Genomic DNA, 21,162 nt, shown 5'->3' on the forward strand with positions numbered 1-21,162 from the left:
AGTTCAATCCTACATGAAAACGTTACACTTTTAGAAACGAATGGCTCCGTTCTAACAACAAATAAGCAAAAAAGTCACGAGAGATATTCACACACAATTAAAACATTATTGAATATGCGTTGAGGCAATGTCGTCTTACAACGCCTTTTTATGTGATCTCAGTCACAGGATAATACATACAACTGCTTTATATATAAAGCTGCCTGAAGCGTGTTAAATTAAATGTTTCCTGTCATAATGAGAAAGGAAAATGTATATCGGTCTCAAAATTATTCCCGAAAAGTGAAAACCAGTGTTAAACAGCCATTTTAACGACATGGATGTCAAATAATAATCATTTTTAGAGTCAGTAAAACAGATAGTTGAACGGCGAGGTTCTTAAACATTATTCGCTTTTATGTATATGTAATATTTGTTAGCTTTTTTAATTTATTTATTTCATTATATGCCCTTGTAATGTAACATTGTATGTTAGACTTAACCTTGACCAAAATAAGTTTATTTTCTACTTGACCTAAATTATTGATTTTTTTAAAAAATTATTTTATTATGTGAACAAATAATACATAGCTAAAATAGTCTATGTGTATGGGTTTATTATCAGGATCATTAATAGAAGTAAATATGTTTATTTGGGTCTGGGTCAAGGTTATTGGGATTTCCCTGCAATTTACCTGGCGTATCTGACATTATCCAGGTTCTATATTATAATTATCGTAATAAATTTATAATAATAACTAACATTTTATTTTGTAAACTTTAAGAACTCTCTTGAAGGTTTTTTTTCTTTCCATTAGGTAATAGGTTTTCTGAAATAGAAAATGTTAATTGTGACATGAGGTCAAGTAGAAGACTATATAATCTTGTTACTGGAATGATTATTCATTCACGTTTAAGATCTAGCAGAATCAATTTGTATTATTTTTGTTTTCAGTATTCATTTGGGCTGAAATTTATTTCTTAAAATTATTTAATTCAGTGATTAATTTTCTCTGGAAATACAGATTACTCATAAAAAATAAACTATTGGACAGCGATATTCACTGGTATTTATAGTGAATTTAAACTTAGAATTATATTACTGAGTTTCAACAAAATACTGTTGGTACAACAACAACACATGCACATCAACATCTTCAGTGTTGGACTTAAGTTGGGTTTCTACAAAAGTTTATTCAGAACTTTACATTATTAGGTCTTGTATCTGTAATTCTAGAATGTTTTCGCAATACCGTAAGTTTTTTTTTTCTTCTTCCATTTTCACTTTGTATTATTGGGAAATACATTAGTTATTGAATTTTACAAAAATTGTTCTTTCCACTCTTTTATGTTCCTTATTTTAAGAGCATAGACTCGTAACAATCGGATTTAGATCCAATAAAACAGCAATTTTAACGGCGTGGTTGTCAAACAATAATCGGTTTTAGCCAGAATCTAAGTAATTTCTTCATACGGAAAGGGTTTGTATGAGTTAAAATATTGATGTACAGGTAATCCGTGCGAATATTGTCAGCAGCAGCAGCACTGTCTTTGTATGAATAAAACAGAAAAGCTAATCACCGACCATTTCCAAGGATCCTGATCTAGCCATTGTTTGTCGTTGCCATTGCGTAAAAATGTCGTTGCCGGTGCGTTGTGATCGACAAAGTTTTGATGTTGTTGCTGTTGTTGTTGTAGGGTTTAACGCTATTTTTCGGCACAGGATAGGCTATACATGGCGGCCAGTATTAATGGTGGAGGAAAAACCCGGGAAAACCCCAGAAAGAACTACCGACCAACGAGAAGCTACTGACTAGCTTTCTCACATACCCACATCGGCTGAATCTGAGACTCGAACCCACGCAGACATTGGCGAGATGGTAGTGATCCGTAACGGAGAGCGCTTTAGACCACTCGGCCACTTTGGGCCCCACCAAGTTTTGAAATAAATTCTGTAATATTATTGGTGAATAAGAAAACATATATTTTAAAAGATCGAAAAGATGCAATTGATAGCAGTATCATTTCGTTTTGTTTTTTAAGGAATTCCTTTATGACCCGTGAAAATAAGGATTCATAAACATAGTTTTCTAATATCAAACCCCAATAAGAGCAAATCTGATTTAGTTTTAATTTTCTATGCGGATATCGCTGACAATTGCAAATCTTGGCTACCCCTCTCCCTACCCTGGGCCAAGAGATTTCCACGTCGTTGTTCATTTTAGTAATAAATTTATTTAATTCGGGTTTTATTGATAATTATCAATCAATTATCAAACGTCCGGTCTAAATTTCTGAGTGACCGCTCAATGTCAGGTAGCTTCGTGCAAATGACATCTTTCCCGTTTCGCGATCTTAACTTATCAACTCTCATTTCCTCAGTTATCAAACATCCGCATTGTATTAATATCTGAGCTTCAGTTTGGGGTAATAAATACATCGCCCCATGTCAGATGGTATTTTTGTAGTATCAATAGCACCTAAACAAACATGTTTTGAATATACACTACTCTTTTGAATGGTCTTTATTTATTGTCCAAATGAATAATCGACATAAAGAAATGGAACAATTATTTGGTATCCAGATATTACTATTTTTCAAAAAGTTGCGCGTCCTTTTTGGGGCGATTCTGGCACGCAATTCAGTGCTGAACATAAGCTTAAGCGAAACTTTATAATGAATACAAAAGTAAGTTTCAGAGTTAGTCAACCTTACTTAATGGACATATTCACAGGATTGAAGCAATACTGCTGACATGAACGCCCCAAGCACTTTTGGAGCTTTAGGCGAACTGTGACTTTGACCCTCCCCCCCCCCCCCCCCGGCAAAAATTTCACTTCAGTCTAAAAGTAGACTTTAGTTTTGTTAACACACTTGATACTAATGAAGTGGATTAACCTGAAAATACAGAGCGGTTGTATCTGACAGATGTCAGATCACAAGATATCTAAGCTAACTTTTCAGTGACTGAGTTTACTTGTAGTGATTTTCGTTCTTCATTTTGTTTGCCTCTGCATTCCAAGGTAGAGTGTTGTGTGGCCTTGACAAGCTTGCAGTATACTTCCGTAGCAGATGCTGTATCCAATTTTCGATTGTCACTTAATTTCGGTTTGCATTCGACTCTAATCAACGCCCAATTTATCCATTTTGTTTCAAACCTGATCGTGATGCGAGCCAGACATGCTCCTGTAAAAATTGTGTAAGTATATTTAATCACTAGTTTTGTGTGTGTGTTTTTTTTTTCTTCTATCAAATGTGTACTGTCTGCCCTAGTGTATTACTGGCATACAGTGGGACACATAGCAACAGGTCATGTAAGTTCATTCACTGAGTTTCATACATTCATGCAGAAAACTAATTATTAAAAAGTTAATACTTGAAGACTCCATTTTGTAGTTTGGAGGTTGTTTGAGTGCATTTCTGTATGACACCTCAATGAATGCATAAATTTACACTAGAGGGACTACGGTTCACGCGTTAAGATGTATGCAATACACCCTGGAGGGAGAGAGAGAGAGGATCCATGAATCGTTGAGGGGGTGGGTCTAAATAAGAAGACAAAAGGTCAACAGGAGCAGAAGAAGAAGGAAAACTTAAACGGACCTTAATATGGAAACACTTGTATATCTCACTCTGACATATATAATAATACAAAGCAAAACATCATTCATTGGTAAATCTTCAAATAAACTAAAAGAAAACAAAATTAATAATAGTTCTTAATTTAAAATAGACCTATTATGAAAGCATTCTTTCTATCTGTCATAAAACAATATTCTTCAAAAACTTTGAAATATCTAATGATCGTAACTTTTTGTACCAGTTAAAATGTTATTCAAAGCGATTGAGTACAACAAGAAAGTTGTATAGAGAGAACCCTGAGTCTGAATTATTTTACTAGCACCGCCAGTCACACGGCTACTCAGTCGGAATATCCTCGGCCTTTTCCCTCAAGTTGAGAAAGAAACATCGAATGTAATTCGTCGCTGTTGAGAACTTTATTCTTCACTACTTTCGTTTACATGGAACAATATGTTGGTGGAAAGAGACGAAGTCACAATGGGAACAGTCTCGGCCTATACTGTCGTAACATTTATGACACACTCTTGCCAGGGACGAATCATCAGACACATCAAATTCAGGCGTATTCCTAAACCTACTTCTGAGATTATTTCACGATCTGGCGTAAATAGCCGAGCGATGTTCCGATCGATTACTATTGTCATGTTCCGATCGATTACTATTGTCATGGCTTTAACAACAGCTGTGATTGGAGTGCCGACATTAGTGAATGTAATAGTAATTCCCGTCACACCAAGGCAATGGTTGCTGCGGAGATTTGACATCTGCAACACTAGCATAATCTTTTGATGTTAACAGCTCTGCTAGTTTTGCATCTGCTGGCTACATCTACAGTAGTGAGGGCATATTTACATTTGCACAAAATGCCTTATCGATCATAGACACCATCATGTGGAAGAAATAACAAATCTGCATGATGCACCTCATTTAGTGTTTGGACATTAAACCAACCACGTGAACATTTTATTTGTACTGGTAAAGGAATTTGGGACAGCGCTTGCCTGGCCAACCATGTTCGAGAAATCGTATCAGTGACCTTGGCTGCAATGGCTAACAGTTCCACGGAGGCTTCACCTCTCTTGTACCAACACAGACTGTAATATAATTTGGATATTGTCCGGCTATTTGTGTCCATGGTTTGTTTGTTTGTTTAATTCAGATCGATACAATATTCTGATTTTGATTAGTAGGCTTTTGTCTGCCTCTAAGAGACTGTCCATCACGAAGTGCAATCTTGAAACTTATACCTCCTTTCATACCCCATTCATAACTTCTCATACCTCCATTCGTTTTCACAGTGTTGTATTAAACGCATTTAAGTCATGAATAAGATGCACGTCGGGGCGCTGACTGCCACATAAATCATTGGATGCATTATAAGCAAGGTCATATCAGCATTGCCATACTTCACCAGGTCCTGGATGGCTATTAGAATCGTATGTCTAGCCGTGTACCGGGTCTACAGCAACTGTATGGCAGAAGAAACAGTTCACCGAGATATTTACTCCATGATGGTCATAGTAACTTTGTTAATGTAGCCGCGATATCACCGCCAACGTTTAAAAACCGTTTGTGACTTTCTTGGTGAAGGTGAACGTTTTTGATCCACATTGAGCACAAGTTCCAGAACTTGATACTCGTCCATTATGTGATCGAACTCGAGTTGGATTTGTTGTACGTGTTTTTGCACGACATCGCACACAATATGAAGGTTTGATTCTAATGTATACCACAATCGTATTATTCAGGGCATCACCCAAAAGAAAATTCGTAAATGGTCTTGGTAAAAACAACGATTTTTCGGTCGACAATTTTTCTAATAAGGAACGCCTAAACTGTCTAAGAATGGTAACGGAACCGTATCTCCCAACTCAGTTTGTGAACTCATCATTTGGCCCTGCTGGATCAGGAAAACACAACTGCTTTTGAATATTTTTTTTACGATGGTTAACCTTGGATTGGTTGTGCATGATTGCGCCATCTGCCCATGATGAACCGTGTAATGATGTTTTAAAAGATGTTCAAAAAGAGTTGAGTAACAAAAGATCGTCGAGAAGTGATAGCATTGCTCAGACGACATTGTAGTACACCATCGATTTTCTCCACTATTCACAAAACCACATCTATTAACGATTTGGATTGCAAGCAGAAGCAATCTTGAAGTGTACGACGACCGGATGGTTGAAAATCACGTCAATCCGGCCAAGATATGTTCAAGAAGCCGATACAAAAACACTGAAATCTTCCATTTAACTCATCGATACCCATACGTGCCAAAAGTGATTTGTGACAACTGTAACAGGCAAATTATATTTTGTGGTATTGACGCGCATGGTCCTGAACCTGATGTGCCTCTGACAACACGTGGAATGAATTTCGTGACATGTTGTCGCAGATTATCTGAGACCCGTATATATTTGTTTGCGGTTGATTTGACCGTAAGTTGTGGGAGTAAATATCGAGTTGGTTTAGATGCATAAATTTAACATTAAAAAACCAACCATATAAAAATGTCTGGCAATGATACAATAGAAGAGTATGAAAAGCGACGCCGTGAAACTGCTCAGCAATGTCTATAATTGATTCCAAATGTGAATGAAGGTCGCAACAAAGATAGGTTACAATCGCGTCAGACTGCTCAAGAATATCTCACAGCGGGATGTGAAGCCCCTGATTACGCTGTGGTGAAATTTTATCTTGGATTTTAATGCACAACTTCTCATTAGAGACGTTGTCTAAGTACACACTTTTCATGATCCTTCGATAATGTCTCTTCTTTAAGACATGGATTCATCTCTCTAGTTCTGCTGTCACGATCCATGTCTACACAGGCACACATGAATACGGACACGACGTGGGTGTGTGTAGCATAAACTTGATCTTGGACCCAAGTGATAATGCCGTCCTTCCAAATACGCATGTGCAGTTGTTGTCTAGCAAACATGGAAAGAACGTCAGGTTTAGAACGTTCCTCGAGGCGATAGCACCGAATAAGCTGAAGCTTTTCACTGTTCCCAGTTTCTGTCCATTCGCTCTTATTTCATCTTGGACGCCTGTTGGGTTGTTTGTCATTAGCTTGGTCTTTTCAGCGCTGATCTCCATCCCATGCCTTAGTGATGCCTGTTTGAGACGATTCGCAAAGGTTTCTCCAACACTGACACTTCCCTCATAGTCTCTCAAGGCATCGGATATGATCCTTTCCAGGTAGATGGTTAATAGAGTGGGTGAGAAGAGGCATCACTGTCTGACTCCGACTGTTGATCTGAAACAATCTCCTATATTGCCATTTTCGATAATTTGCGCTAGTCGCCTTTTCATACTGCTTTTTCTACTGTGCTTATTAGTTTTGCGTTTATGTACTATTTCCACATGGTGGCCATAAATAATTCGTGTTATACCTTATCGAAAGCTTTTTTGATGTCAGTGAAGATATGATAGCGGTCCTATTGATGCTGCAGATACATGTCACATAGGATTCTAAGACTGAAGATATGTTTTATAGCGCTATGGCCTGCTTTCAAAACCTGCCTGTTCTTCAGCAATGTTGTGCTTTGCTTGAGGTTTCAGTCTGTTGAGGATGATTTTAAGCATAACCTTGCTTGGTTAATTGTTAAGGCTGATTGGAGGGTGGTTCTGGCATAACTGCAGATTCCCTTTCTTAGGAAGAATGATGATCAGAGACTGTCTCCATGGAGTGCGTCATTCTCATGTTTGCCAGATTTGTTGCAGAATGTTGTGAGGACATCTATCGTAGAGATTCCACCTGCTTGACCACGTTCTCTTGGTATATTGTCTATCCCAGCTGACATTCCTTTCTTTAGTACCTTTACTACAGCCTCTACTTATTCCCTGAGTATCTGGTCCTCAACCTCTGTTGTACTCAGTGGGGAGTTTAGTAGAGCTTGGGACTCCAGAAGTCCCCTGCTTGTAAAGCTATGAACATTATTCCGTCTGTCTCTTAGGAATCTCTTGATCTTCTGTGAGACTCGTACCAGCTTTGTCCTGGATCGTGGTAGAACTTTCCTTTTTCTATCTTGGCAGGTCTTTTACCAACTGGTGTGCCTCTTTATTTTTATTCTGGTTCAGGCTTGTCTCGACTTCTCACATTTATCCCCAAACCAACTTTCCTTTGCTTTATTTAAGCTCTTCTTTAGACTGTTCTTAATATCTGTATTTTTCTGCTCCTTCAAGTTCGCATTGCTTCATGCTCAGTTTTCTATTCATATATTTATGCAGCACTCAAACTTGTGAATGATGCAAATATGTCGCCCATTGGTGTTTCCAATTTTTGTGCCACGCTTGGATCCTTGATCTTTTATGAACCAGCGTCTCCCTACAATGATTTTGAATTCATGTCTAGGGTCCTTCATACTTTACATGACAACTTTGTCACATGTATGATACCTTGTATGTTGTCCACACGTTCCTGCTTGAGAAAGTTCTATTTATTTTGAACACAGGGTGTACTTGATCATCTTTACATTATGTAGTGTCCTATACGGAAAACGGTGGTTTTAATTTATAGAGAAAAATATATCAGCTTTGTAATAATCCGAACCACATATATTTTGTTTCATTATCATGAGCACTTTTCCTGGACCAAACAGCCACCTATATATTAATTCTGAGGCTTTGTATATATACACATGTTCACTGCCATCTGCTCAAGCCAAAGAAGCTTCGCTATTGCCTTGGTATAACTGGTCCAGTAATTTGCTAGTTGTGAAATAATATCACCTAAGACTAATTTTGATTGCTAATGTTCTTATATCCTTCTGTGCGAGATGGTGACTCAAAGCTATGAGTATTTTACTGATTTTGTTGTGTTCTCGTATAATCATATTACTACACGTACACAAAAATATATTGCCCTGGGTTATCAGTCTATGATAGAGGTGAACAATATTTTTCGTAGTGGAGAGTGAGCACTATATGAATTTGGGTAAGTCGTCCGGCCCGTGGGCCATAAGTTGCCTACCTCTGGTTTATATCGTATTTTTTCTAGTGGTTTTATCATACATGGAGTACACTAGCCTTGACGAAGTACGAGAAAGAGTCAGCATTGGCCTAGTATAATCAGTGTTATCGCAAACAATATCCATTCTTAAACAAATTACAGTTTAATATTAGTAGTCAAACAATGAAATCTCCTGTCAAGTAATACGTTTTCTTAGATTTGTCATCTTTACAGAGAGGGTTAAAATTGACTCTTTATATAAGGTCCTAATGTATCGTTCATTATTTCTTGACAGATTCACATATACAATATTTTAATTTATTTAAGTCGTACATTATGACTGTTCTTCACAGTGTAGATTGATAAATGATGGTGCTGAGTTCTTGTCATATAATGACCGCAAGATATGAGACTGAGTGTGAAAGGAACCTTACTATTTATCATTGTTAGAAGAAGACCTGTAATTTGGACGAAACCATTAATTTAAATAAACAAAACAGTTTCCTCTGTAAATATTATATTTGTGTCAGTAACTATTGTCATATTTATCTGTGAATATGAAAGAATGCATTATTTGACAGAATTGTGAACAAATTCAAATCATGTGTCACAAGTTGATTAGTGGGACAGTGATGTACATGACGGAATTAATGCCAATAAGTAAGGCTAAGATATAGAGCCGAACGTGTTCGCAACAATTCTACAGATTGTTTTAGTTTTAAAAAATTCCTCCTCTATCTCCCTCTTTGTGTGTGTGTGTGTGTGTGTGTGTGTGATGGACATGTAAACTCTATACTGATTACTGAATCTTCGTGAATTTTTAAAGAATATAATACATTGAAGATAACTGACGTATTTACAGGTTGGTATACAAAGTTAATATTATAAAACGTTTGTATGATACTTAATGGATATTATAAGCAATATAATAAAATATATTAAACACTAATACAACTCAGTTGCTGTATTCTTCTATAATTAAAACCATTAAGTCGACCACCCTTTCTATAGAGAAATGTCATGTGCTCGATTCCACTAATTTGTACAATTTGTTCTATGTAGAGATACACTAAACATATTTATGACCATTATTATCTATATCTGGCCCTTCATTATTGAATAATATATATGTTGTATATGCATATAAAAAGAATATTGATACAACAGGTCGGGAATTTTTTCATTAAAGCTAATATGTGTGTTGTTTTCTTGTTTATTCTTTTCAAGGCTAGTTTTGAATGGGATTAAAAACGTTTTGTAGCACTTAAGAGCGATTAAAATAAATTTCAAATTCCAACCCTGCCATCGGACATATAAACATTAAAAACTGTATATTTTTAGAATAAATACGTTACTTACAACATTAATTTTAGTTTCTGACTTCTCGCTGTTTAACTTTGACAGAAGTTGATCCCTTGGTCGGTGTAACTTTGACAGAAGTTGACCCATTGGTCGGTGTAACTTTGACAGAAGTTGACCCATTGGTCGGGGTAACTTTGACAGAGGTTGACCCATTGGTCGGTGTAACTTTGACAGAAGTTGACCCATTGGTCGGTGTAACTTTGACAGAAATTGACCCATTGGTCGGTGTAACTTTGACAGAGGTTGACCCATTGGTCGGTGTAAAATGCAACACTAAATGAAAGTGAGGTATACTATATATGACTCTTTAATTTCAATCAAGAATAAAATGTGTTGGCATGATCTGGATGAAACAATACTGTGAGCAAATTGCCTAGTCTATGTTTAAGGAGTGCAACATCGCAGGCCTAGTGTACAATCCTGGTTGGCGCTCGCCCGTGTGTGTGTGTGTGTGTGTGTGTGAAGTGTCCCAATTCTATGTCAGGGAGTGCCAGTCAATCTAAATATTTGATAAAGTAGCGTGAAATGTATTCAATTTTAAACTGAAAATGAATGCTAAGTCATAAATTTAATCTAACTCTGGAGTATCAGCATTTATTTAATCGGACTCTAGTGTATCGTCATTTGGAAGAGAGAATGTTTAAATCGGATTAAAGAAAATATAGTGCGAATTTTTTATATAGAACATTAGCACTGCAAAAGCTGAATATATCAATGGAACAGTAGCACTAAAAGAATTGGCTGAATACATCAATGGAACCGTAGCACTGCAATAACCTAAACATTTCAAGTTTGTTTTCGTTTTGTGAAGCTTATTAATCCCTTTTTGTCAACACATGATAGGTTATATATTTGGTGGAGAAATAAACCCGGGAAACTCAGGCATGTACCACATATCCACGGGAAGCTACTGTAAAGTTTTCTAATATATCCACGTTGGTCTAACTGGGACTCCAACTCATCCAGAGGTGACGCTCTAGCTGGGACTCCAACTCATCCAGACAGAGGTCAAGGTCAGACAGACTACAAACATGAAATTTGCCAGTTATGCCATCAGAATTTCAAATTTACCAGTGTCGTCATATAAATCTGGCAAAACTTGAAGTATCTGTAAAATTAATTTTCATATAGAAATGTTCGTATTTTGTTATGTATATTTAATTTAATTGTTAATCTGTTAGTTTTATTTTTTTTTAAAAATTCATTACATCTTATTGTAATGCAACATTGTTTGCTGGACATGACATTGTCCAAAACTGAATTCATTTCTGCTTGGCCTGATTGACTTTTGTATATTTTTAATTTCATTTATGTAAACAACTAATAATAGCTTCTTTATTCTTTATGTGTATGAGCTTATTAACCGAGTTATTTTTCAGACAATCAAGAAGTGGTAAACATCTTGATCAGGGTCAGGGTTTTGAAGATTCCTAAGTGAATTTTGTAGGCTATTGTGTTGTAAATAAACAAGGCTCATTAGATCATTCTAAAAGGTTACTTTCCATTACGTAAAGGTTGATTTTAGAAAATGCTAATGTGACCTGTGGTCAAGCAGAGAACTACATTATCTTGTGTCTGGGGGGATTTTACCAGTCGTGCTTTAACATCTAGTACTTTAAGCTGTAATATGTTGTGACCAGTTTGGGATGAATTTTATTTTCTTCAATTTATTGAATTCAAGTGATTATTTTCTCTGGAAATACAAAAATGTTTGGGTAAAGTTCATGGATAAAGATATTCATTGGAATTTATACTGAAATCAAACCTGGAATATTTTTTCTGTGATTCAACAAGAGGCCGTTGACACGTCAGCACTCGCAGGCCATAATAGACACGTCATCGCCTTCAATTTTAAATCTCTTCTGGACTAGAAACAAGTTTTATTTAGGACATTTTATTGCTAGGACTTGTGTCTTTAATTCTTGGATTAATTTTTTAAATTTAATTCCCAATACGAAATTGTTCTTTATCTTCTTATTTTTCACTTTGTACTCTAGGGAAATAAATTATTTGTTAAATTTTACAAAGCTTGTTGTCTTCACTCTTTTATGTTACTTATAAGAGCATAGACTCTGAACACCACTAAGACTCCCAAGACAGTCATTAAATGCAAAAAAAAACAAAAAACACTTTTTCGAGAATTTTAAACACTCTGTGCAACTGAGCGAAAGACTGAATTTGATGTTTGTCTACTCCGATGTGGTGTAGTATAACGTGCTGGAAAACACAGTCACATCGTTACTGTGACTCGTTCTTTTCAAAGTGAATTATACCATCGCTGCTTACGATGGGTGTGAAAACAAGTATCACATTCAAGGTGAATTTGTAAAACCTCATTATTTACCTGCTTTTAGTCTAAAAGGAGACCTGGTACAAAATAGTCTATTCTCGAAAGAAAAAGTCAGGGTGAAAATGCATATTTGAAACGATTCTCTAGCGAATTGTAAGTCCTGTAACCTGTGTGCTGAGGTGTCACTCGAAAACGAGGACATGGTTTAGGAGATATGATCTAACCTGCGATTATTTCGATGGTTGCTGTAGAAAAATCGATGGTGACGCGAGAATTGCATGCTTTGAAAGATGCCGTTTTGAAGCAAGAAAAATAATTTCTCCAAAATGTCAACATCGACAAAGAAATTCCGAAAAGGCCTTTTTGAGGGCATGCAAAGTATGTAGCTTCAAACTGGAAAAGACGTGTGCTCCTATAAACTCGCTGCTCTGCCGACTGAGGAATTCCTTCCTCGTTGACGCCACAGCAAGGACATGGCCTAAAATGACAAAGAAAACTTTCTGAAGTTCATAAACACGTTGCGAGCAGGACTTAGGGAAGAAGAACAGCCAATGAATTAGACATCTTTGATTATTCAACAGAAAATGATGCAGCGATATTCTTGCGAATGTTCCAAGTCGGAACTGGCTCTGTTTTCCATGCCAGCCACCTTGATTACGATGCAAGATTTCCAATGGGTACAATTTCATCCCGTCTCCTCTTTGACTTCCTTAGCCCCCATTAAATTTGAAGTCAAAGGTCTGATCGAATATTACATCGAGTTACCTGTACTTGAAAGTCAAAGTTCTCAATCCAACCATACATTTTATAGACGGCTATAAGGAAGTAGCTCCCATCAACAATTTCTTGCATACCTTGTTTAGCGAAGTGTTTTTATACTTGAAAAAACAACTGGTCAGCAGCAGTATGGATACTTAGAAAATTAATGGAAAAGAAGCCACGAACGCCAATTTGGATGCTTGCGAGGAATGACACCTGAAGCGGACACGTAAATTCAAAGAGACCGATTTTATTAAAAACGACAGTCCAGACGACAATTTGGTTTCCGATGAATGTTGAAACAAAATCAAAGATGGGCACAGTTTAGAACTGGTGGATCGTGTGCACTCAGACATGCGGTTGCAAGACACATATTTGCTGAACGGAGTGGATGTCCGCCGGAGACTGAATCGAAGCAGGGCCGCCTTCCAGTTGATGGCCGATTCTCCCAATTACAAAACTATCATCGTAGCTCGACTCTACCTGCACCGTATGGAAATATTAAGTAAAGTGGGAAACGATATAAATTACTCTATGAGTAGAACGACTGCCATGTATCCTTCACCATTGGCACTGGAATCCGATCCAGGCTCGAACATCATTATTCCAAGGTCAGGGACCCATACTTTTATTCATTAGAATCGTTAGCAATGCAACCCGCAACAGAGCCAACAATTCAAAATCATTTCCATTTTCAAAACTAAGACGTGTCCAACATAGAAGTTAGTCGAGATGTCAATATTTTGTAAGTGATATTGGTCTATATGAATTGATATAAGATGGACCTTTGCCGGTTTTGGGTATGGAACTTAATATATCGCCTGTTTCCAATTACTGATTATTTCTGCTGTTTTCCACATTGCATTGAATATTTTTAGTATCATTAGCGCCATATTATATGGGAGGTTCTTATATATTTCATATCCCAGGGTGTCCTATCCTGGAGATTTTGTTTTAGATTTAATGGCTTTCCGCCATTCGTAAACTGAAACATCTTCATCCAGGGACTATGCACAAAAATGGAAAGTATGATTACTAATAGATCAAAATACAACCTTAAAAGCAAAGCCTAATACCACAAAATATAAAGGGGCTTCCGTAGCAAAAGATCCCATCTTTACCGACTAATAAGAATTGAAATGCATTCCAAATTTTCCAGTTAGCGTTCAGTGCAAAACTTACATGTGATAGATACCTTACATGGGTACTTGATAACAAAAGAGACAAAACTGTCATACTAAGCGAATCGCTGATTGTTCTAAAATCCCTGGAAAACAGCAATTTACATAGCAGGAACGAAACTAATACTCAAAGGAGCAGAACAAAATCAGCAAGTCGGAGAATTCATGTGGATATCATTCCAAATAGAGATTCCGGGAACGAAAGAACATACTAAAAGGCCAGATTAAAACTTCAAAACCCATCTTACAATAATGTCGATTTCACAGCGTGTAGAAAATAAACAGTATTATTAGACACCATATGGCAACAATCTGGAATAACAACATCAAAGGAGGAACATTGTACGCAGCTCAGCCAAGGTTCAACCGAAATATAATAGCCCGCAACCAAGAAACAATCAAGACCTAAGAATCATCAACCGAATTATAACAAGATAAAAACTTTTGGCAGGCACCTTCGATAAATATCTTCAAAAAAATGCAGAAAGGGGAACAGACTGCCCACAGTGCCCAAAAGTAGCTTTGAGTCACATTTTCAACGAATGACCATTCTACACCACTAAGAGGAAAAGATTTTAATGTAACCAAAGAAGATACAAGAACCATATACATTCCCGGTATTTTTGATGTCACCTTCCAAAAATAAAGAACATACCTATCTGGATATTTTGAATTTTCTAACAGATATAGGTAAAATAAGATAAAGTATAGATAACAGCCCCCTCATTAATGAAAATAGGTCTTTTCATTCCAGGTAGGTATCCTAGCACGGCCACACACACACACACACACATGCATTATAGCCCTCAACTTACATACGCCAATATGCTCAAATGAACACGGAACTGTCTGACCTTGTAAGTGGGGCAGTGAGGACAGGTCAGCTGATGAAGGACCGGGGACACCGGGTTTTTCGGGCCTGATCACGCCTGTACGCGTACTCGAACACGGTATCGGTAGATGGAACTCTCTGCCGTTCTTACGTTTGGCAGCTGAAATAAATGCAAACAATTATGGCAAGTTCACAAGTAACAGGTTGTAGGACATCGGTAATGATAGTCAAGCAATGCGAATAACAAACATCAAATCAAATACACAACTATATAACTGACAGAGAGGAACATTGATACCAGACAAGTAAATAGTAACAATGTCAATACGAATAACTTAACCGAAAGAGTAATTAAGAATCCGAACACCTTTTCTTATTACCTACTTGCCTCTAATCACTATCATGAAAGAAAAAATGTAAGTAGTTGAAAACAACCCTGACCTGTTTATCCAGCTACATAAGGTGACAAAAAGTAAGATTCTATAATCATACTGAAGAAATAAAGTCTCCCAAATAATTATCATACGTCGTTACAAGCCCAAGACTGTCCTGCCCGGATACACAAGGTAACAAATACAAATATGACTCATAGGGCCCCAAATTAAGAATATCAGGTTGTAAAAGTCCAAACCATCAGCTCCCTCCACACCCCCCCCCCCACCTTCCCCCTCCCCCCGGTCGTCACAAGTCGGTGTAAAAACGGTAGAGAAGTGTGTCTGAAAAGTATACAAGGCAAGATTGGTAAAAGTAGACTAAAATCTTGTAGCGGGCGGTAGCGCCTTGCCAGCTCAGGAACCCCCTCCTCATCTTCCTCGGTTGGACATGACAACTAAAAGGCCTGCAATGCTCGCATTAAAAGCCACAAGGGTGAGGTTCCTTTCCCTCTCGTCTGATGAATTAAAGATCCCGTGGTTTGGGAAATACACCTTCGCACATGCCCGAATAGATATAAGGGATGTCATTCAGTCTGGCTACCCTTGTGACACGTCTACATGTAGAAGAATGAGCCCCGTGAAAGATTTGAGAGATGCTTGGCGTTGATTGGTGGAGACCGAGTATGTTCTAGGAAAAATAGCAGCCTATTGGAGATACAAAGCCAGTCTAAAATTCGTGCCAAAGCAAGTGACACCGTTAAAAACCAAGGGAACTTGTCAAAGTTGGTTGGAGGTAGAGATGAAGACGAAAGGGTTGTTCACCTTTCAATATTGTGGAGTGGGTAAATTGAAGGAGGCCGATGATTTCACTGCAGCACCTCAATATATTTTTTAAAGAAGATAGAGACCTGCACAGATTAGTCTTATCCACCAAAAAGAAGCGTGATAGGTGGAGCATATGCTTTAAAAAGAGCTCCGAACCTTGTAAGGAAAGTAATGGTAGATGAAGTTAAAAAAAGATCAAGGCCAGCTGGGTGAAGGAAAGAAGGGTAAGGAAAAAAAGAAGACAAATTCAACCGACTTAAGAACACCTGGATGTAGTGCCAGAAAAGGTTCGAGCAATGGGGCATCCTGACTGGATCCGCAACGGAGAAAGATAGAAAGAGAAATTAGTAGACAAGCTGAGGAGATGATGGAAGAAGTGGAGGAAATAGAAGAAGGAAAGAAGACTCAACGGCCCTTTTTAGGGTCAATCAATTGCCTCGAAAAGATATACTCTTTGACTATTGCCTTTAAAAATGTTTTTGTCTTTGTGTAGTATAAGTGTGTATTGTTTGTTTATGTATGTTGACCCTTTAAATCCATTTGGCCCTGAATAAAAATATGAATATCCTCTACAAAATACAGTGTGATTCTCTCAAGCTGTAAACACACAACTCATTCATTTATTTTACACAAACATTGACAAATGGGAAAACAAATATGTGATTCATATATTTTCATGTAATGAATGTAAGATTCGTATAATTTCATGTAATGAAAGTAAAATTCATAAAATCTCCTGTAATGAAAGTAAGATTCATATTATTTCAATTAATGAAAGCAACTCAATTGTATTCATTTGAAACACGCCACATGTTCCATGTCCTCAATTGAAACAACAAACAAATGAAACAAACATGGTCAACTGTAATCGACATAACAATTGTACCAAACATGAATCGTGACTCATAGTCATTTATACAGTCTATACGAATCATAACCACGTATGACTCATATAAATACTTGTATAAACTTGCAAACGAAATATTTTGACCTGGTTCAGATGTCCATTGTCAAACCACACAGTTCTCCTGAATTCCTGGGTTGGCCCAAACTTGTAATGGCTACACCCCCATCCCCTTCATTGATCCACCATGCGCACAAGTTTAAAAATCAGCACTTCCGTCCTTGTATGGTCATGATACCCGCACCTGCTTCCATCCCCATACAGACAGCCAGACCGACAGCCTGATGCAACCGCACACACATAGACAGCTAAATTAAATCCAAACCGTTCATAGTAACAGGTACGGAATTAAAATCTAAAGACACAGGCAACTAAATTAAACTCTTAATAGCTACTTATAAGAGTTCAAAAGTATACAATGTTTCAAATCCGCGTAGTGGTAAACACAACATTTTACGACATTACAACTGAATATGCTTCACATACCAAATGAAATTAAAATGTAATAATTACCCCTATGGCTGCAGAACAAAATGGAGAGCGTACACTCTTTGACAGGATCCCAAAAGACCAGTGTGTCAATTAGAAAATAAACTTGCCTTAAATCTGCAGGAGAATGAGTATCAGTAAGGGCAAAATACCCGTGCATACCGTGCTTTTTGTGTCTCTCGCTGCAAGCGATCTACGACGAAATATATGCTAGAAAAACAATTATCCACCCCAGGTAACGTTTTACGCATGTACGACGAAAATGATCAAATCGTTCTAAGGCGAAACCAAGTTATATCTTGCCTTCTTCTGTGACAGGCAAATTTGTAATCAGTTCATTAATGACTTAGTGACAGGCTTTGGCGGCATGGGAGAGATTTATGACCCTTTTATTGTAAGGTACAAAGCTTCTTAAGCCGCGGTAGCTCAGTGGTTACAGTTCTTGACTCGTGACCAGAACGATACAGATCAGACCAGGATGGATCAGTCACCGTGGTGTGTCCCTTAGCACGTTATAACCTTTCATGTTTTGATGTGTCTTTAACCACCAACCAATGAATTAATATTTTAGTTATTCCTTGTGTGAAATCGAGAAGCCTTCTTAATAGGCTAACGATGTATACGGCAATTTAATCATACGTACTTACATGTGCAGTATACAGACTACCAACATACAAACTTTTTGTCACATCTCACAATTTGCTTTGAAATAATGTAAAATTCCTCTGCAACTATAAATAAACCGGAGTGCTATGGTTGATCTGGTCTAATGGTCAGCAATAGGCTAATAAGTAAATAAAGACAGTGACCTTCAAGGTATATATATATTAATTACTCTATGTTAATATGCATTTAATATCACATGTAAATCAGATGATTACGGGAAATAATCGATAAATAGAAGTCATGTAGATTCCATGTCGTTCAAGGGGAGTTCCTCTCATATTGCGGTAATAACGAAAACAAAATATGTTCACGATGGCATGACCTTAACCTAATGTTGGGAACTTAATGTATATGTCACAAAATAGTGTAAATCAACTTGGCAAATGGATGATACTTCCATGGCCCTCGTCATCCAACAACATAAACTTATCTGAGAGGATAAAAGCAACTGGATCCGTAACTACATCTGACATGGGTGTGGCGCCAGGACTGTTTTGTGGGACCGTGCTCATTAATGTTCGTTTGTCCTAAAAAGAATGCTTCATCCTCTTGATGATTGAGACGCTTGAATGCCACTTTTCTTTCAGTCATTGAGCTAAGTGGGGAACGAAAACTATCATTAATAAGAAGTACAGAAATGGTGTTTTCATATATTTATTTTCCGATATATTAGGCATGTATTTTACTTGCTTACATCAACATACATCACTAATCAAATCCATCTCACGAACAGAATAGAACTTTAAAATTATTGTGTTAACATTTTCTTGACTGAAGTTTCTTTTACACCAGCAAGTTCTCAAGCCGTTTTAAAATTGATTTTCATAATTTACTTAAAAACAAGTATAAATATTATCTACTGCATAATTTATGCTACTTTGTGCAATAATAAAGGTCAAACTAATAAACATATCACTCACTTTGAAACATGCTTCTTTGCCAAACTATGAGGTGCCGTAGCAGAAAAAGCTGGTCCAATCAGAACGTTGCCTTTGAAATTTTTATGTCGTATGTTCAGAATTCCAATTTTTTTTTTTCACGTCTTGTATCAAAAATGTTTGTCCTTAAAGTTCCATTTTCTAGGTCGAGATTTTAGATTATATCTGTTGAAATAAACTGTAGTACTTGAAAGTTATATTTTCTATGTCGAGGGTTTAGAGTGTGTTGTTTGAATTATAAGGCGGTGGTTGAAATTTCAATGTCATACGTTGAGAATTCGTAATGTGCGTATTGGTTCAATTGGTTTATGCTGAAAATTCCATTTCATAGGTTGAGTATTTAGATTTCATCTGTTGAACTACACAGAGCTGGTTGAAAATTAGATGTCCAATGTCGAATATTTAGATTATATCTTCTGAATTACACGGCGATTGTTGAAATTTTAAATTCATATGTCGAGAGTTTCAATTTGACATGCTGAATCACATTGATTGTGCTTAATGTTCCATTTCATATGTTGAGTTTTTAGAGCGTATCTGTTGAATTACACAGCGGTGGTTGGATATTTTATTATGGTTGTCAGAATTTTTGTTTATATATGGTGAAATGATGTGTTGGTGTTAAAATTAACATAAACAATGTCCACTTAAACAATTTAAAATAATATCGAATATTAAGATACGTCATTCGTTTAATCAATTATGAGGCGCCATTGCATTTCATGCATTTACAGTTTAAAAGCTGCCATTCACAGGTCCAAAATTACTATCAATTTCTTTGCAAAAAATTCGCTCTCGTGAATGGACCGCGTTATTTTTAAACAAGGAGACTGCGTATCGTTGCTGTGAAATTCAACAGATGAAATCTAAATGATCGCCATATGAAATGGAACTTTCATCACAAACAGTTACATTCAAGCGTGAATTAGGAATTCTCGACACATGGTATTGAAATTTCAACCAGCGCTGTGTAATTCAAAATACACACTGTAAAACGTTGACATAGGTATTAGAACTTCAAACCACCACTGTATAATTCAACATATAAGATCTAAAAGTTTGATCTAGAAAATGGAACTTTAAGGACATGCAATTTGATCCAACACGTGATATTGGATTTCTAGAACTACGAAATCAAAATTTCAACTGCAACTTTCTCATTGGATCAGCTTTTGTCCGCTACGGCGCCTCATAATCCATCATCTCGCGTAAGGTACATTCGTAATCAGACTGGTCATCGATGTTTATTATTAGTTTCCCTTTCAGCTTTCGACCGTTTGCGTTGCCCTGGTTTTCGACCAGCAGAATAATTCGGTCACTTCAGCTTGTATGCTTCATTTATTGATATAACATAATTGGCATTTTTTATTTCTGTATGGAGTTAGGTCTGTAGAATTTTTGGGGAAACGAGATTTTTTTCTTTCTCATCGGCAATCTTTTCGTGCCAAGTGCTGTCATTCATCAAGAAAGAAACTGATTTCTCAAGTAATTTATACTTACCAGATGTAATTGTTTGTTGGGGGGGGGGGGGCTTTTTTGGTGGTGGTGGGTCCTCTAAATGCACACAGCCTGGATATAACAGAACCGAAGACAGCGGCGTCTTAATAAGAATATGAAAGTAATAGTTTATGAAACTTTTGACAATCTGCCAAGGTAGACAAACCAATTTATTGATACATCCCGCAGTGACAGAAACAAAATATGCTTGAAATTATTAAAATAGTACTGCTAACAAGTGTTAATGAAATAATCTCTGATTACCTCTGACCACATGCATTACGATTATACAAGTTTTGCCGCATCAACAAAGTGTTCTTTCTTCATGTGATCTAGATATTTATCCCCGGATTCACATACAGCATACTTTTTTGGGGTTTTGACATTTAGATTTGGGTAACAAAACAGTAGTATGGGCTATATTCGTAACAGTCTTTTTGTAGTTTGGGGTATTTCGTGCTTCCCTGTTGCCTCTCCTCCTTTTAAAAATGTTCTGCGGGCGACCATGGACTACTATTATATAAAT

The sequence above is a fragment of the Sinohyriopsis cumingii genome, chromosome 3 (genome assembly GCF_028554795.1).
Source record: "Sinohyriopsis cumingii isolate HCF-2022 chromosome 3, ASM2855479v2, whole genome shotgun sequence".
NCBI lineage: Eukaryota > Metazoa > Mollusca > Bivalvia > Unionida > Unionidae > Sinohyriopsis > Sinohyriopsis cumingii.